The following is a 14340-nucleotide window of genomic DNA, read 5'->3' on the forward strand; positions in this document are numbered from 1 at the left end:
ATATGACAGCATATATATGTAAATTTGTTTGTCTGTGTGAGGAAGTGGCAGACTGCCACCCATAAGTCAAATATAATTTGAAAAGGAGCTATTTTCAGATCCTTTTAAAATTCTGTTGAGAAGAATACGTCCATATGTTAAATTTAGGGAAATTGAAAAGACTAAGTTTATTCAGAATAAAGACCTAGTCTGCAATCTCTTTAACCATTCCCTTATTTATAACAGAGTATGAGTAAGGCCATTTATATTAATATGGATTCACAGGATGGGGCTGTGAAGTTTGCTGTATTCAGCTTTGTTACTTTCATATTTATAGTGTTTAGATTGCTTAGTATCAGTGCTTCCTAGGTTCACTTACCAGTGCTTTTGAGACTCTATCCAGGGACCTAATTAGTGCTTGAATTTGCAGTTCTCTTGTAAGAGAAGTGCTACATTTAACATAAGTCAATGGGACTTTCACTTTTGCAAAGACTGTTGGATCAGACTCTTACCGTATACAAGAAATATTTCAGCTTGGTTACCTTCTCTTTGCCATATTTGAAACTGAAGCAAAAAGAAGGTCATTGTTTTATGAAAAATATTAAAAATTCACGATATGTTTTGGTTTCTGCACTTGGATTCCTGGAGTAAATAATACTAATGGTATATTTTCAACATGTCTCTTAGCAATTACTGTATATTGTGTAAATACTAGCAGGTAGCATACAGTAAATCTGCAACTGAAGAAATATTGACTTGAAACAAACTCATTTTAATTGAGAAACAGTGAACTTTTTGTGCCTTTTTACAGGTCTCAGATTCGTGGTGTAACAAATCCTTAATTTCCTAAGACGGTACACAGAGAAACTGTAAAATGCCATTCTCAGTGTTCAGGGAATAAAGCAAGCAGAAAGACATTTTTACTAAAATAAACAACTTGATTGAAACCAATGCTGTAAAGTGCAAGTGTGAAAATCCCATTTTAATTGTGAAAGAGAAAAAAAGCATCCTCACTATGAATAAAGATACTCCTTCAGCAGTACGTACAGAAGGGAATAGATAAAGACTAACATACTGCAGTGATGTATGTTCATAGAAGGCAACGACAATAGATCATAAGTTTCCATCATGACTACATATTGCTTTTGTTTTCTTACTCAATGCAATAATGTTGCTGAATGCTTTAATGAAAGGTGTTTTCTAGAAAATTACCTCTTTGCAGGACTATTTTGAAAAAAGAATCCTCTGGAGCACCATTCAGTTTGTCCTAACTCAACACATTAGAATAGTATGAGTGAGACATAGCAAGATCAGCTGTGTCTTGTTGAATATAGCCTGTTCTTGAGTGCAATGTCCTTTGTGCACAAACCCAGACACACAGTGTCGTAACTGCTATTTGCTTAGACATGTGAGTAAGATCTCTGCTGGATTATGGCAGTGGCAAGCAATGACAAGGAAATAGAAACAAGGGGTGTGTGCAGTTTCAGGTGCTTCGGCATGCTTGGGCACACTTATAGACCAGGCAGTCATACCCCTTTGTTCACCCCATGAAACAGTGCACACAAAAAAAGTGGGAAAGTGATGGTTTTTTTCTGATACAGTTGCCAAGTTGTAACAAACTTCTTATTTTCATCACTTAGTGACAAAAGGGACTTTTTGAGAACATTTTGGGAAAAAAATCACCATTTATTAGTCTAAAACTAGCAGTTATATATCACAAATGCAAAGGTCTTAGTATTTATTTCCCTAGAGTTATTGATTTCTACTTTCCTGTATCATAGTTCTCCCGAAATGATATGCCAGACTCACGCTTATGCATATTGACTCTACATGTTTTGATATTCTATTCATGTCAAGGGAAGGAGGCACAGATAAAGAGAATTATCTGTTTCCAGAAACCTTGGCAGCCATTTCACCACCAAATTTCCTTTTGTTGTAGTGATGCGGGTACAAGCCCTAATTCACTTCTTCACGTGTTGATCAACTTTTATATGATACTCTCAATGGATTAGAGAGCAGTAAGGTGCTCGGTGCTTTGAAAACAGATTTCTGAAGGACAAGATCACATCTAAAAGTTTTTATCCAACTCTGATATTTATTAGGTTTCTATGTGTGAAGTTTTAGTTTGAATTTCTCAAAGGGATCTTTGTTAAATATTCCCATCAGCTCACCAGTAAGTTATTAAATCAATCAAAGTAATGTGGGTTTGGGGTTGTTGGTTGGATTTTTTTACTCCTTTTAGTAATTTTTTCCTTGCTAAGCACGGGAGCTTATGTGGTACTGAGTGCCTTTGTCTTCCTATGGAAGGTGACAACATGGCATAGGATAAGATTTTAAGTGATACCAAAATAAATTACTTAAAAACCTGAAGGTTGCCGTAAACAACTGTGTGTCTAAACATGGAAATAAAATAAATCATTCTGTGCTTCAAAATCTGAGTTTCTCTTGCTGCTGAGTGTGTAGGGCTATGCTTGCAGACCAGAGAATGTATCTTAATAGGCCAAGTCTTTCTACCTTACTTTTCCACCTTTGCTGTCCTTACAGCAAAAAAGGGAGCTGCCTATTAAGAGTTGAAAATAATTTCCCCTTTTACTCTGTTTGTTTTAAAAGGCTGAAGTAACCTTGTATTTAATGAAATATCCCTTACTTAAAAAGGTAACACAGACAGTTTTAAATTATGCAGGAGCAACTTGGCATTCCTCTAGCTAAACAGTTATTGGAAAATATGATAGTAAAATGTAAGGAGTAACTTATGATTTGGTGGGAATTCTATATGCAGAATAATTTCATTTGTTTGTTAAAAGATACTAAATATCTTTAAGATTAGCTTATGAGCTTCTGTATCAGAGTAGAATCTTATTTCTGAGGGGTTTGAGCAAATCCAGTGTGGGGAAAAAATACTACCCAGCGTAATGGTGTGACAGTCTAGTCCCATTTTGCAATGAGAGGTGAAAGCCAGAATTTCCAAAAGCTAGTGTGGAAGAAGCCTGCAGTTTGTTAGGCAAAGGGTTTGGGCTCCTCTCTCCACAGGTGATTCCAAAGGCAGTTGGTAATTTTGCCCAGGGGCTCTGTGTACAACAGGAGAATGAGCTATTCTAAATATTTATCCTCTGAAAATTCTCTATCCAAAATGTATGAATGGTGCAATGGTGAAGGTAGCTCTTTCAAGTGGAATAACTTTGTTTTGTGAGATTTTGATTTTATTGTCTGTCTTGTGTCAACATATGTATGTTATGTTTATGGCAAACAATTAGTTGTGCCATTAGTCTTCATCAAAACTACTACAAATATGTTTTTTAATTTAAAGGTTACTCTTTTTATAAATGGATTAGTATTTTATTTTATAAGCTCTAGCAAATGTTGCATAATGAAAAGGCTAACCCTTAAAATAAACGAAATGCATGTTTAGTGATTAAGTGGTTTGCTTATTTCCATTTAAAAGACTATATAAATTGCTTAAAAGCCACGTGGACATTATTTATGAAGCTTGTACATTGCTTTTCAAACAAAGTTCACTTGGAACTGTCAAAGGAGAAGGATTCTTAAAAGTTTTACTTGTACCAGATTATACTAAAGTATCTTAAATTATTTTTACTATTTTTCTGAGTGATAGGTATAACATGGGGTAAAATGTTCAGCAAATGATGTTTTGTTAGTTTTCTTTCAGTTAGTAATAATTTGACTAGACCATGAAAAAAGCATTTTAAAACTCATGATGTTCTATTATATTGTATTCTCTGGTATTTTTTATAATGTAACAGTTAAATACAGTGAAAAAACGTGCAGTAGAAGTATTCTTAACAGTAAAAGTCACATGAGATTTATATGTCTTTATATAAATTTATTTAAATACTTGAAAGGTATGAGGCAGCATAAAAAGATATAAAGTATCTGCAATATTGGATAATAAGGTTACACATTTATAGTAACTTTAGGCTTGGTATCATGAAAAAAGATGCAGGAAAAAATGCATGCCAGTATCGTTATACCAACTTTTATTTATAACTATCTTCCATACTGGAACCTATTTCACTCATTCATTATTTATCAGGAATATATTACTGATCAGCAAATGCTGTGTGGAAGTTTGTAAGAAAGCAATTGGCATTATTCAAAGCTGGAATTTTCCTGTAGTCTTGTAAGACGTAGTGTTTAAGTTTACTGAAAATAAACATTTTAGTGACTCAGAATTATTCTCCCAATTATCCTTAAAGCAATACTAGAATAAAAATGTCAGCAGATTCATTTTAGTTCACTAGTGGGTCCTGATCATATTCAATTAGATGAATTTCGTACGATTAGTTCTCTCACATTCAGGTTCACCTCACTGCCAAGAATAGATGAGGTGTGTAAATGTTAAAAAGTTGCTAATGGGGGAAAGGTCTGTTCTCAGATGAATGAGGCAAAATTTTGATATCTAGCTCTACTAAAGGCAGTGACAAATCTCTTATTCACATAAATACTCTAAGGAGTTAATTCCCAATTCTTAGAAACTTTCTTTACATAGCTGATGGTTTATTTATCAGCATGTGTAGAGCAAGTTTAAATATTGTTCATAATCTTGAACGTGGCATGTAGTATGCAATTTTGGATGGGCAGTTTCAGTAAAGGTGCTGTTTTAACTCATCTAATATATTTTGAAAAATATTCCAGGTTTGAACATTGTCCCTATATTTTAAAATACAATATGCCGTTTCAAAAATAGTCTCAGTTTCAAAGTCACACAAGTCCTGTAAATATATATACATGAAATATCATACAAATACCTAAAGATCTGGATTACATCATATGAAATTAATATAAAGGCTTGATGTATCACAAACAGACCTGGAACCTAGCCACTCTTTGGATTTGCTTCTTTCAGTTGTCTTCATATTTGAAACACGACTTCTTATCTGTAGATTTTTTTTTAAAAATCAAACAAACAAGACCTATGTATTTGTGTGACAATCTGGACTGCTTATGGGAATATTTACATGACACTTTTCTTTCTTTCCCCTTTCCTTTACTTTCCTCTTCTACTTTCATTAACACAGCCATGATAGAATTTTCAGGGAGGTGCAGAATTCACAAAGTAGGTGAGTGTGGAAGAAATACCCAGCATTATCTTTCTGCAAGTGGTGCAAACACAAACTGTAGATTCAACATCTTTGTGAGTGTTTTCTTAAAGCAAGTGTTAGTTTTAGAAACATTTATTCTTCTGTTGTTTCAGCAGGAAAATGAAAAATATTATAGAAATGACCAGTCTAATGAGATTCTCAAGAAGAAAGCAGGACAGCCTGGATAGACTTGGACTGGATGCTGGCTTTCTAGACAACATATTTTGTATGTGTAAAAGCAGCAGAATTCTATATAAACTGATACTTAGTTAAAAAAAACAACAATAATAACAAACCCACTCCCCAAACCGATTTCCTTCATTGCCTTTTTCATTTTCTCATTAGTGGAAAAAGGCAAGGACTCAGTGAACTCTATTGTGAAGAATAATGGCCAGAATAGATGATAAAGGAAGTTGATAAGTAAATGGTTTTATGCAAATAAACTTACAAAAACTGAACAGAGAGAGGTTTTTTTGGTTTTCCTCAAAACAAGTAATGACAGAAAAATATTTATTCTGTGTAACTAAAACCTGATGTCCAGCTATAGCTTGAAAAACCCTAGAGAATGCCTAATGGATTCTGGTAGGCAGATGCGACTCAATTCTTGAGAGCTTGGTAAAACAATACTTGAGATCTCCTCCTAAATCCTTGCGATCATCTTCTAAAGAGGAAGGGCAGCAGAACTATCCAGGAGAAAAGACCAAAATAATAAAAACCATTAGTTTTGAGCACAGATGGAAGCTAAAAGGCACTCAGGAGGCAAAGTGACCAAGAAGGCATCCATCACACCCAGTGTACATGCTGTGGAAATGCTATGAAGGACAAAAAATAAAAACGTTCAGCCATGGGCAAAGTTCTGTGTTGTGGGAATCAGAATCACTCTCTATCATAATGCCAATGGCAAAGTGCTAGGAAGGTAGGAGCATTAATATATCAAGTGATTGAAGACATGAAGTTCTATGAACAAAAAGATGCATGTAGCGTGATGTTGAGAAATTGTAGGCAAATGCATGTAAAGTACATGTACATGGCAAAAGAAAGCTTCCAGCTATTTTCCTTCCAGCTATTCCTATTAAGAAAGCACACTCATATCAATTCAGGTCTCGCTGGGTTACAGAATTCTAGCTACAATATACTGCTTATCAGCAGTAGAGATTTAATCAGATAGCATGGCCAAGTTTTGGAGAAATACAGTAACACATTTCTGAAGCTACTGAACGAGTAAGTAGTTCATGAAAAATTTGCTAAATGAAAGCATTTTTATTTAGAGGAGACACAACACAAGACATAAGGATCAGGGCAAATAAGGGATTTTTCACAACGTCAAAACACAAACATTTAGCATACTTGCTTAAGCATATTATACCTGTTTATTTTCCATGTCTGAGTAAAAACTAGAGAAAAAAAGCTGTACAGGTTAGAAAGACAATTAAAGCAAATTATCTTGCAGTTCTGCTGCTCAATAGGGAACACTGAGCAATGAAACTCACGTGTTGGCTACCTGCACATGATTAGATATTGCATGAATAAAATGTCTATTACTGGAGCTGTCATGATCTCTTTGCACATTCAAATGCTGGGCAGCTTTATTCCTTTGGGATCAATTGTTGAAGGTGAATAGCAGTTACAGTTGTGGAATAATGCAACACTGACAGTGGCGTTTCCTACTGTGACTTCACATGCGCTTACCATGTAAGAGAAAGATGATGAGTAGTGATGAGTACTAAACATCTGTATTGCACTCTGTAGTGCACCACAGAAATAGGCACATCTCAGGTTTTTTTCTAATTCATTTATTCTAAGCTATTTAGACAAAGGGTAAGCCAGTCAAGGTTATTCTCAGTAAAGCCCTAAGAATAATCAAGTAGCAGGATGGTTTGCCTTCCCTTTTCTTGCCATTGCGGATTGATGTATACCTTCTATTGGTTCTTCAAGAACTCCATTTCTGACTTGCATGCTCACATCTGCTTCCTATATATGCTGACATAACTCAAATGTATGAATGAATATTTGAGCAAAATGGACATTAAATGTGATACCTAGGTCTTGTTAGGCAACTAGCAATTGCAGAGTAGACACAGTCACTTTCCGAAGAATAGAGTGTAGAATAATTTCAATACTGCAGACAAGTTATTTCTAAAAGTGTATCACCTGTATGAATATTCACCCTATAACTTATAATTGAAGGAAGTGTGCAGAGGAAGGAGATGGGATTGGAAGTTTCTGATGCTTGCAGGTTTTGTATAGAAAGGGGGATAAGTAATAAGAAATCTGGTCAAATCACAAGACACTACGTTTCCCTACTAAGAATTGCATTTTTCTTTATTATGTCCTGCTTTTCCAATATAACTCTGTCATGGTTTAACCCCAGCCAGCAACTAAGCACCACGCAGCCGCTCACTCATTCCCCCCATCCAGTGGGATGGGGGAGAAAATCGGGAAAAAGAAGTAAAACTCGTGGGTTCAGATAAGAACGGTTTAATAGAACACAAAAAGAAGAAACTAATAATGATAATGATAACACTAATAAAATGACAACAGTAGTAATAAAAGGATTGGAATGTACAAATGATGCGCAGGGCAATTGCTCACCACCCGCCGACCAACACCCAGCTAGTCCCTGAGCGGTGATTCCTGGCCCCCCCTTCCCAGTTCCTATACTAGATGGGACATCACATGGTATGGAATACCCTGTTGGCCAGTTTGGGTCAGCTGCCCTGGCTGTGTCCTGTGCCAACTTCTTGTGCCCCTCCAGCTCTCTCGCTGGCTGGGCATGAGAAGCTGAAAAATCCTTGACTATAGTCTAAACACTACTGAGCAACAACTGAAAACATCAGTATTATCAACATTCTTCCCATACGGAACTCAAAACATAGCACTGTACCAGCTACTAGGAAGACAGTTAACTCTATCCCAGCTGAAACCAGGACAAACTCTAATTTATTTTTTTTAACAACTGTTGCCATAAAAAATCAAATCCAATAAATTTTACTTTTCAGAATCTTTCAAAGATATTTGTGCAGCCAATACTGGGTGGGAGAAAAATCCTAACATTTCAGATTTCATTGGTTTAATTTAAAATTTCTTGAAGTGCTTATTTCTTTTGATTCATTCTGTTAGCAGTTCTCTTTTCAATGCATTTTTTTTCTGTTTCTATTAGTTCCTTTCCATCTAAAATAAAAGAAAATTGAACAAAAAGTATTCCCGTGACTTTCTGAAAATTTGTAGCAAGACATCTTCATAGGAAGACCAGATGCTATAGTCTTATAAATTAAAAAGGCATTATATAAAGCCAGCTGTACCATATAAACTCAGATTTTTATACCACATTGTGGTGTTCTGTGAATCCTTATTTGTTTTCAACATCTGCTCGGACCTGTCCATACTTCCCATATATTAATTATACTTAATCATATACTAGAACATACCTTTATATTTGAGGTTCGACCAAATAAGAAAGCTATTATAGTATACTTACTGGGTGTTTGCTAAAAATAAAATTGTGTTTTGTTTATCCTTTTGCTGATTAATGAAAATTGCTTTACGTTCCTGCATATTTCTTAGCTTTGAAAAAAACCTTAACTGTAGGTTAATTTATGCAAAAACATTACAGAGAATAAACTCCATATAAATATCCTTCTTTTTTTTTTCAGTTCAGTTGATTATTCACGTCCACGAGAAAATGTTATACTGTCTGGCTCTTTGATGTATGTCCCTTCTTATTGGCATTTCAACATTCTTCTACTCTACTATTCCAATTTTTATGGGAAGTTACTAAATCCTCTTCTAGGCACATCACTTAATGGGAGTTTTAATAAGGCCTTTGCATGATCTCCAAACCCAATTTTGGCCTTCTGTGTGCTAAGGTGACACACTGAATTAAAAATAGAATACTTGAAATTCAGAGGTGTTTCAGCTGAGTCTGCATTTTCCTCTGTAGATCCTGCCTAGCTTCTCAGTTCAAATTAGAAAATCCAAGGATAAATCCAAACCAAGAACTTTGAATAAAGCAAAGCCGGAGTGACATGTTTATAAGACACTGCAAATGCCACAAAACATGTGGCAATATACTAGAGGGTGCTCAGATCTATACGGGCAACTTTCCTGTTCCTTTCCAGGAGGGGTAGGTTTTCATGTTTTTTCTGAGGGACTGGAAGCATCTTAGATCTGTATCCAGATCTGCTCAGCCAGCATCAAGAAAGAGAGACTCAGATTAGAAGAGGTCCAGAGAAGGGCTGCAAGTATTTGTAGGAGGGCAGGGAGTTTTCTTATGGGACAGGGCTAACTGAATTTGGCTTGGTTAGCCTAACAAAACAGGGACTGACTAGAGCTACAGAGTGAGCATTGTGGATGTGGAGCCATGAACTACTATAAACTGACCAGGAATAAATTTAGACTGGAAATACAAGAGGTTTGTCACATGACACAGAGCAGCTCTTTCCTTGGACTGTGACCCTTAGTTTTCTTTGGGAAAAGCTGTCCGTGATAGGGTTGGGGGTTTATTAGTCTTTGGGGGTTGGGCCTGCAGTTGCTGGTTTTCCTGTCTCCCTGTAGTTCACGAAGAGGGCATGTTCCCCAAGACTAGTGCTTTATCAGAAGTGGGCTGGTCATTTAAATACTTTCCTCTCTGAGGGTTTGCTATCCTATTTCTCTGAAAGCCCAATAAGGTAGTAGGGAATAATTCTTTCCCTATATTTGGCTACAGCTGATGTATAAATAGTGGATAAAAGAAGGTATGTGGCAAGGAGTAATTTTTAAGAATTGAACGTGCATAAAGTGTGTAGGTTTTTCCATCCTTCATTCACTTCATTAAATGCAAAGCAAGCAAAGTTTTAAAATAACTTTAATAAGTGTTTAATAGTTCCTAACACATTTGAATGGAAATCGTTATATTATCTTTTCCATGTACGAGATACTATTAGGCAATGATTTGAAACTTAGTATTTGCAGAATTATATCTATCATATAAATACTCAAACTTTAAAAATTCAAACACATTTGGGAGTTCTGAGACTCTGATTTTTTAAATATACATTTTTAGTTTGTAAAGGTTTTCAGTACACTTTGAAACATATATGCATTAGGCTTAAAGGCAAAAGGAAGCAATGAGTGGTAAATTACTAGTGGCTGAAATAAAACAGTGTTTCAGGATCAAAGTGTGGGCCAGCATTAACACAAGCCTTTCTAAATTTTTGAATGTTTTCAATTCTACAGCTAAAATTGATGCCAGAAGAGTTAGATTATATTTATTTAATTTCCCCCTTTTTATCATCACAAATGCACTGACATACACAGCACATAACACACTCTGCTTTTATTTCCCTGGGATCTATATAGTCTTATACCCAGTGAAAGCATGCAAGTCAGAGTAAAACTTTGTCTTCAGAAGTGTGAACTGAATATACCTGGTCACCATGAGAAAGTTAAAACAGATTATATTAAACTGTCCAATATGGTGTCACTGATTAATAATGATTGATTCTGTAATAACCATGCAAATGTAAACTATTCATTTATTCCAAATACGTATAAATTGGGAGAGTGATATCTCATATAATCTGGTGTTAGTCTATTCACTGCATCATAAAAATTAATTTGTCTAATTAATGACATTAGTCCTTTTATACGTGCATAATTCATATTAATTGATAGGTCTGCCTAAAAAGAGTACCTTTTGGAAGAAAAATGATCCTATTAGTGCAAGTTTAATCCAAATCAGGGCTGACAAAGCATGGTGCTTTCAAGCCTTATCTCCAGCTTTGTTAATTGTCATAAGCATTCTAAATTGATTATTCTTACATTAGCATGGGACATTTCATTCATCAATGCTTTGCTGTAAAGAAAATTTGTCTAATGGATTTGGGTAGCAGCACTAAATAAGCGTGTTGGTCCATTTTTCCACTGTAGCTACAGGGGTATTCAAAGCATATTAATTCACTAATACTGAAAAAATTAACTGCTAAAATATATAGAAATATCATACAAAATTAGCTTTCTGACACTGAATAATTTTTGTGATATTTCAATAGTAAATGAGTGCTCACACTAGCACTTTTATTGCTTTTCTGTTTCGCAGATGCCTTGATAAACAGCCAGTGTTAATATTTCTTATGAGCGATGTTGCTTCACCTTCCAGGGCCACAGGGGCACAAAGTATAGGATAAATTAGTTAAATATGCATTTTAAGGAGCTGCTTGGAGGAACAAAAATTATAATATAGTCAGGCTTTATAATGTACAACCTTATAGTTAACATTTTAATAATTTATTTGCAGATGATCAAGTTTACTATTGGTCAATGAAAGAGTTCAGACACAGACTGAGACTTTAGAGAAACAAGTGAATTTTAAAGTGCGTGTTGCTCTCTCTGCCAGTTAAGTTACAGTTCTGATTTTTTAAAAAATATATTTGTAAACACAGAAAATACAATCTTTACAAATCTTTACAAATTCATCTGGTTTCTTCTCAGAATGGGAGGGATTGACTTTCAAAAACTACACTCCTTTTATATGTATTGGCTCTGTTGGCAAACGGAACGCACTTTATGTGCACTTTTTATGATACTCTAGTTTCTTTTCCCCATTCACCTGATCTTTGTTTGTCTTGCACTTTCTAGCATTCTGTTAATCACTGGAAGCCACTGTGGATTCAGATCTGTGGCAGTGCCAAGAATTTCAGGAAGCTTTTTATAGTACTTTGCAATTCAAGGCATGCATCATAAAACGAATGGGGAGGAAGGGAAGATGCTGTCCAATAGAAGTTAAAGGCCTGTTCTCTCCCAACTCTCTAATCAGTGCATATTTTTCCACATTGTTGAGCCTATCATTGAACAGCAATGCATAAAATGAGGCCGTGCTTGACCTCCATTGCTTCTGCTATAGTTTAAAAGGATCCATGAAGGAAACAAGAATGCTTTTCCCTATTTCTGTTCATCTCAGTATTGGTTCAGAGGGCGTAGAGTAACACTTCAGTTTAGCATAGGAGCTTTGAGGTTCATTCTGTGTTTGTATGGGGCTTTGGATTCTCAATACCAAAGCCGTTTCCATGCCTGTGCTGCTTTATCTTGGCTTTCTAGTTTCATGGGGCAGGTTGGAGATGTTTTTGTTTGTTTTTGTTATTTCAAACACCATGAAAGATATCTGAGGTTTTGATCTTTGTATTGTATAATCAGATTCTCCTTCAGTCAATGAAAGCAACAGATAAAAAAATGCAGCTGAACAGCTGGCTAAGCTATTTTCCATTCTTCAAACACAAAAGTTAGATAAAAGTGAACAGTGTTGATTTGAATTTAGTCCTATGGGAAGGGATTTTACTCTTGCTGATGAATTTTATGCAGGAGGTGCTCTATTACTCTGTAATAAAACTCTGACAATTACACTGTAATTGGACAGCATAGGGTGGTTCTTCAGTTTGCACCAGGCCAGGAATCAACATAACCTGAAGCCTGATGTTACTTGCATTAAAATACAGACACTTAGGAACTTACTGTTTGTGTAGAAACACAATGGCAAGGACCACCTTTTTGCTTGCCTCTTCTGTAATCCTGACTCATTTCAGAAATAAATAGTACAACTTCAGTTTCATTTGAAATATGTATCCTAACACTGTAAATTTGATTCCTCTATAAAAATGCACTTAGAATCCATAAAAAACCCCATGTACTTCTCCTTCCTGAATGCCATCATTTATAAGTATGCTGTCTTCATTTATCGCCTTTGACTTAGATCCAGTCCTGATTTCTAAATTATATATCCTAATAACTGAAGCTAGGATGGATTGCACCTTCAAGTTTATATCCATTCCTGTGGTCTAAAAAAAATCCCTTTGTTCCAATCATGACTGGTTTTTCACATCCATTTTTAATCCATATGCCAAGCATTCTCCATAGGGTTCAAATTTCAGTGAAAAAGGAACACTTCCGAAAGTTGTTCAGTTTGGTTTACAGTAGACAATGTTTGGGAAAGACAGAGATATTCCATATCCCAAAACTAAAATATACCAGATGTGCAGCTTTATTCTGGTTAAAAACAGATCAGAAAAGAACATATATAATATTCTTTGTTTCCTAAAAGTAATTTAATATTGCTTTCAACAGAGAATATGATACTCCAATTTTATATAGTAAAAATGGAAAAGCTATATATCTATGATAAAGAAGGAAATTAAAACAAATTACCTGTGTTTAAAATCCAATAAAATTCAACAATTATCTTCATGTCTGATATTAGTTGAATACATACTTCCAAGTCATGTAAGAATTAATTACTGTTCAAGTAATGTCATTTACCAGTGCCTGCATTTAACAGATTGCTCAGGTTGACATGGGAGTCTGGTAATTTTTATTATTTTAAAATGAATGGAACTAGCAGGTTTTTACTGGTCATTCAAGGAAGTATTATTGGGTTCCAGTACGACTCTCATGTGCTCTGAATTTGAAGGATAAAAAGCAAAGGGGTAGTTTTTCTCATTAAAACACAACAGTGAAACGAGATACTCCCGTCTTCTTCCTTTACACCACAAGAAGCAGAACACAATATTTCCTCCAAATGCTTTTGTTTGTTGAGGGTTTCCTGTAAGTTTGATTGTTTTAAGAGACAGGAGAAAGGAGGAGGAGTTGAACTTGTTGGAAGCTGTTTAATGATCTTACAGTTGTTACCTTGGAAGTGTCTGCAAGACGTTGTTTTCCCAGGCTGACAGGAAGAGGCTTTTAAGATTCAATCACTTTCAGATATTAGACATCACGGTAATGATTGAAGTATGGGACCTTCACAGACTAAAAATACATAATCTACTAAATTGTTTTTCCTTGTCCATATCTTTTTTTTTTAGAGTGAGTTCAGGCTGAGCGATCCTCTCTGTTCTCCACAGTCTTGATGTCTTTCATACAAGATGCATGTGACTAAGCATATATATTACTATCCTTAGATTTCCAACTGTGACTAGAATTTTGGTAACTATTAGATTTTGAATGTTTGGAGTTGGAATTCTGGGTCAGCTGGTTGCACCTTAAAAATCTCAGCCATGAAATTCACATCCTGTTACAAATTCTGACTGCAATGTTTAGAGATGTTCATATTTGGTTTTTATTTGGTTATAGTACAATGACAGGAACAAATAAGATTAAGTAACTAAAATGACTCGGATGTATTTTCCCAAGTCTGGCTCCCCATTGAATAAAAAACTAAACCCATCCCACAAGATTTGTGTTCCTGGTGGGTGTCCATGACAAAACCAATGAATTTACTGTGGAACAGATACCTTAT

Source organism: Haliaeetus leucocephalus, unplaced genomic scaffold (genome assembly GCF_000737465.1).
Source record: "Haliaeetus leucocephalus isolate CR32 unplaced genomic scaffold, Haliaeetus_leucocephalus-4.0 Scaffold92, whole genome shotgun sequence".
NCBI classification, from domain to species: domain Eukaryota; kingdom Metazoa; phylum Chordata; class Aves; order Accipitriformes; family Accipitridae; genus Haliaeetus; species Haliaeetus leucocephalus.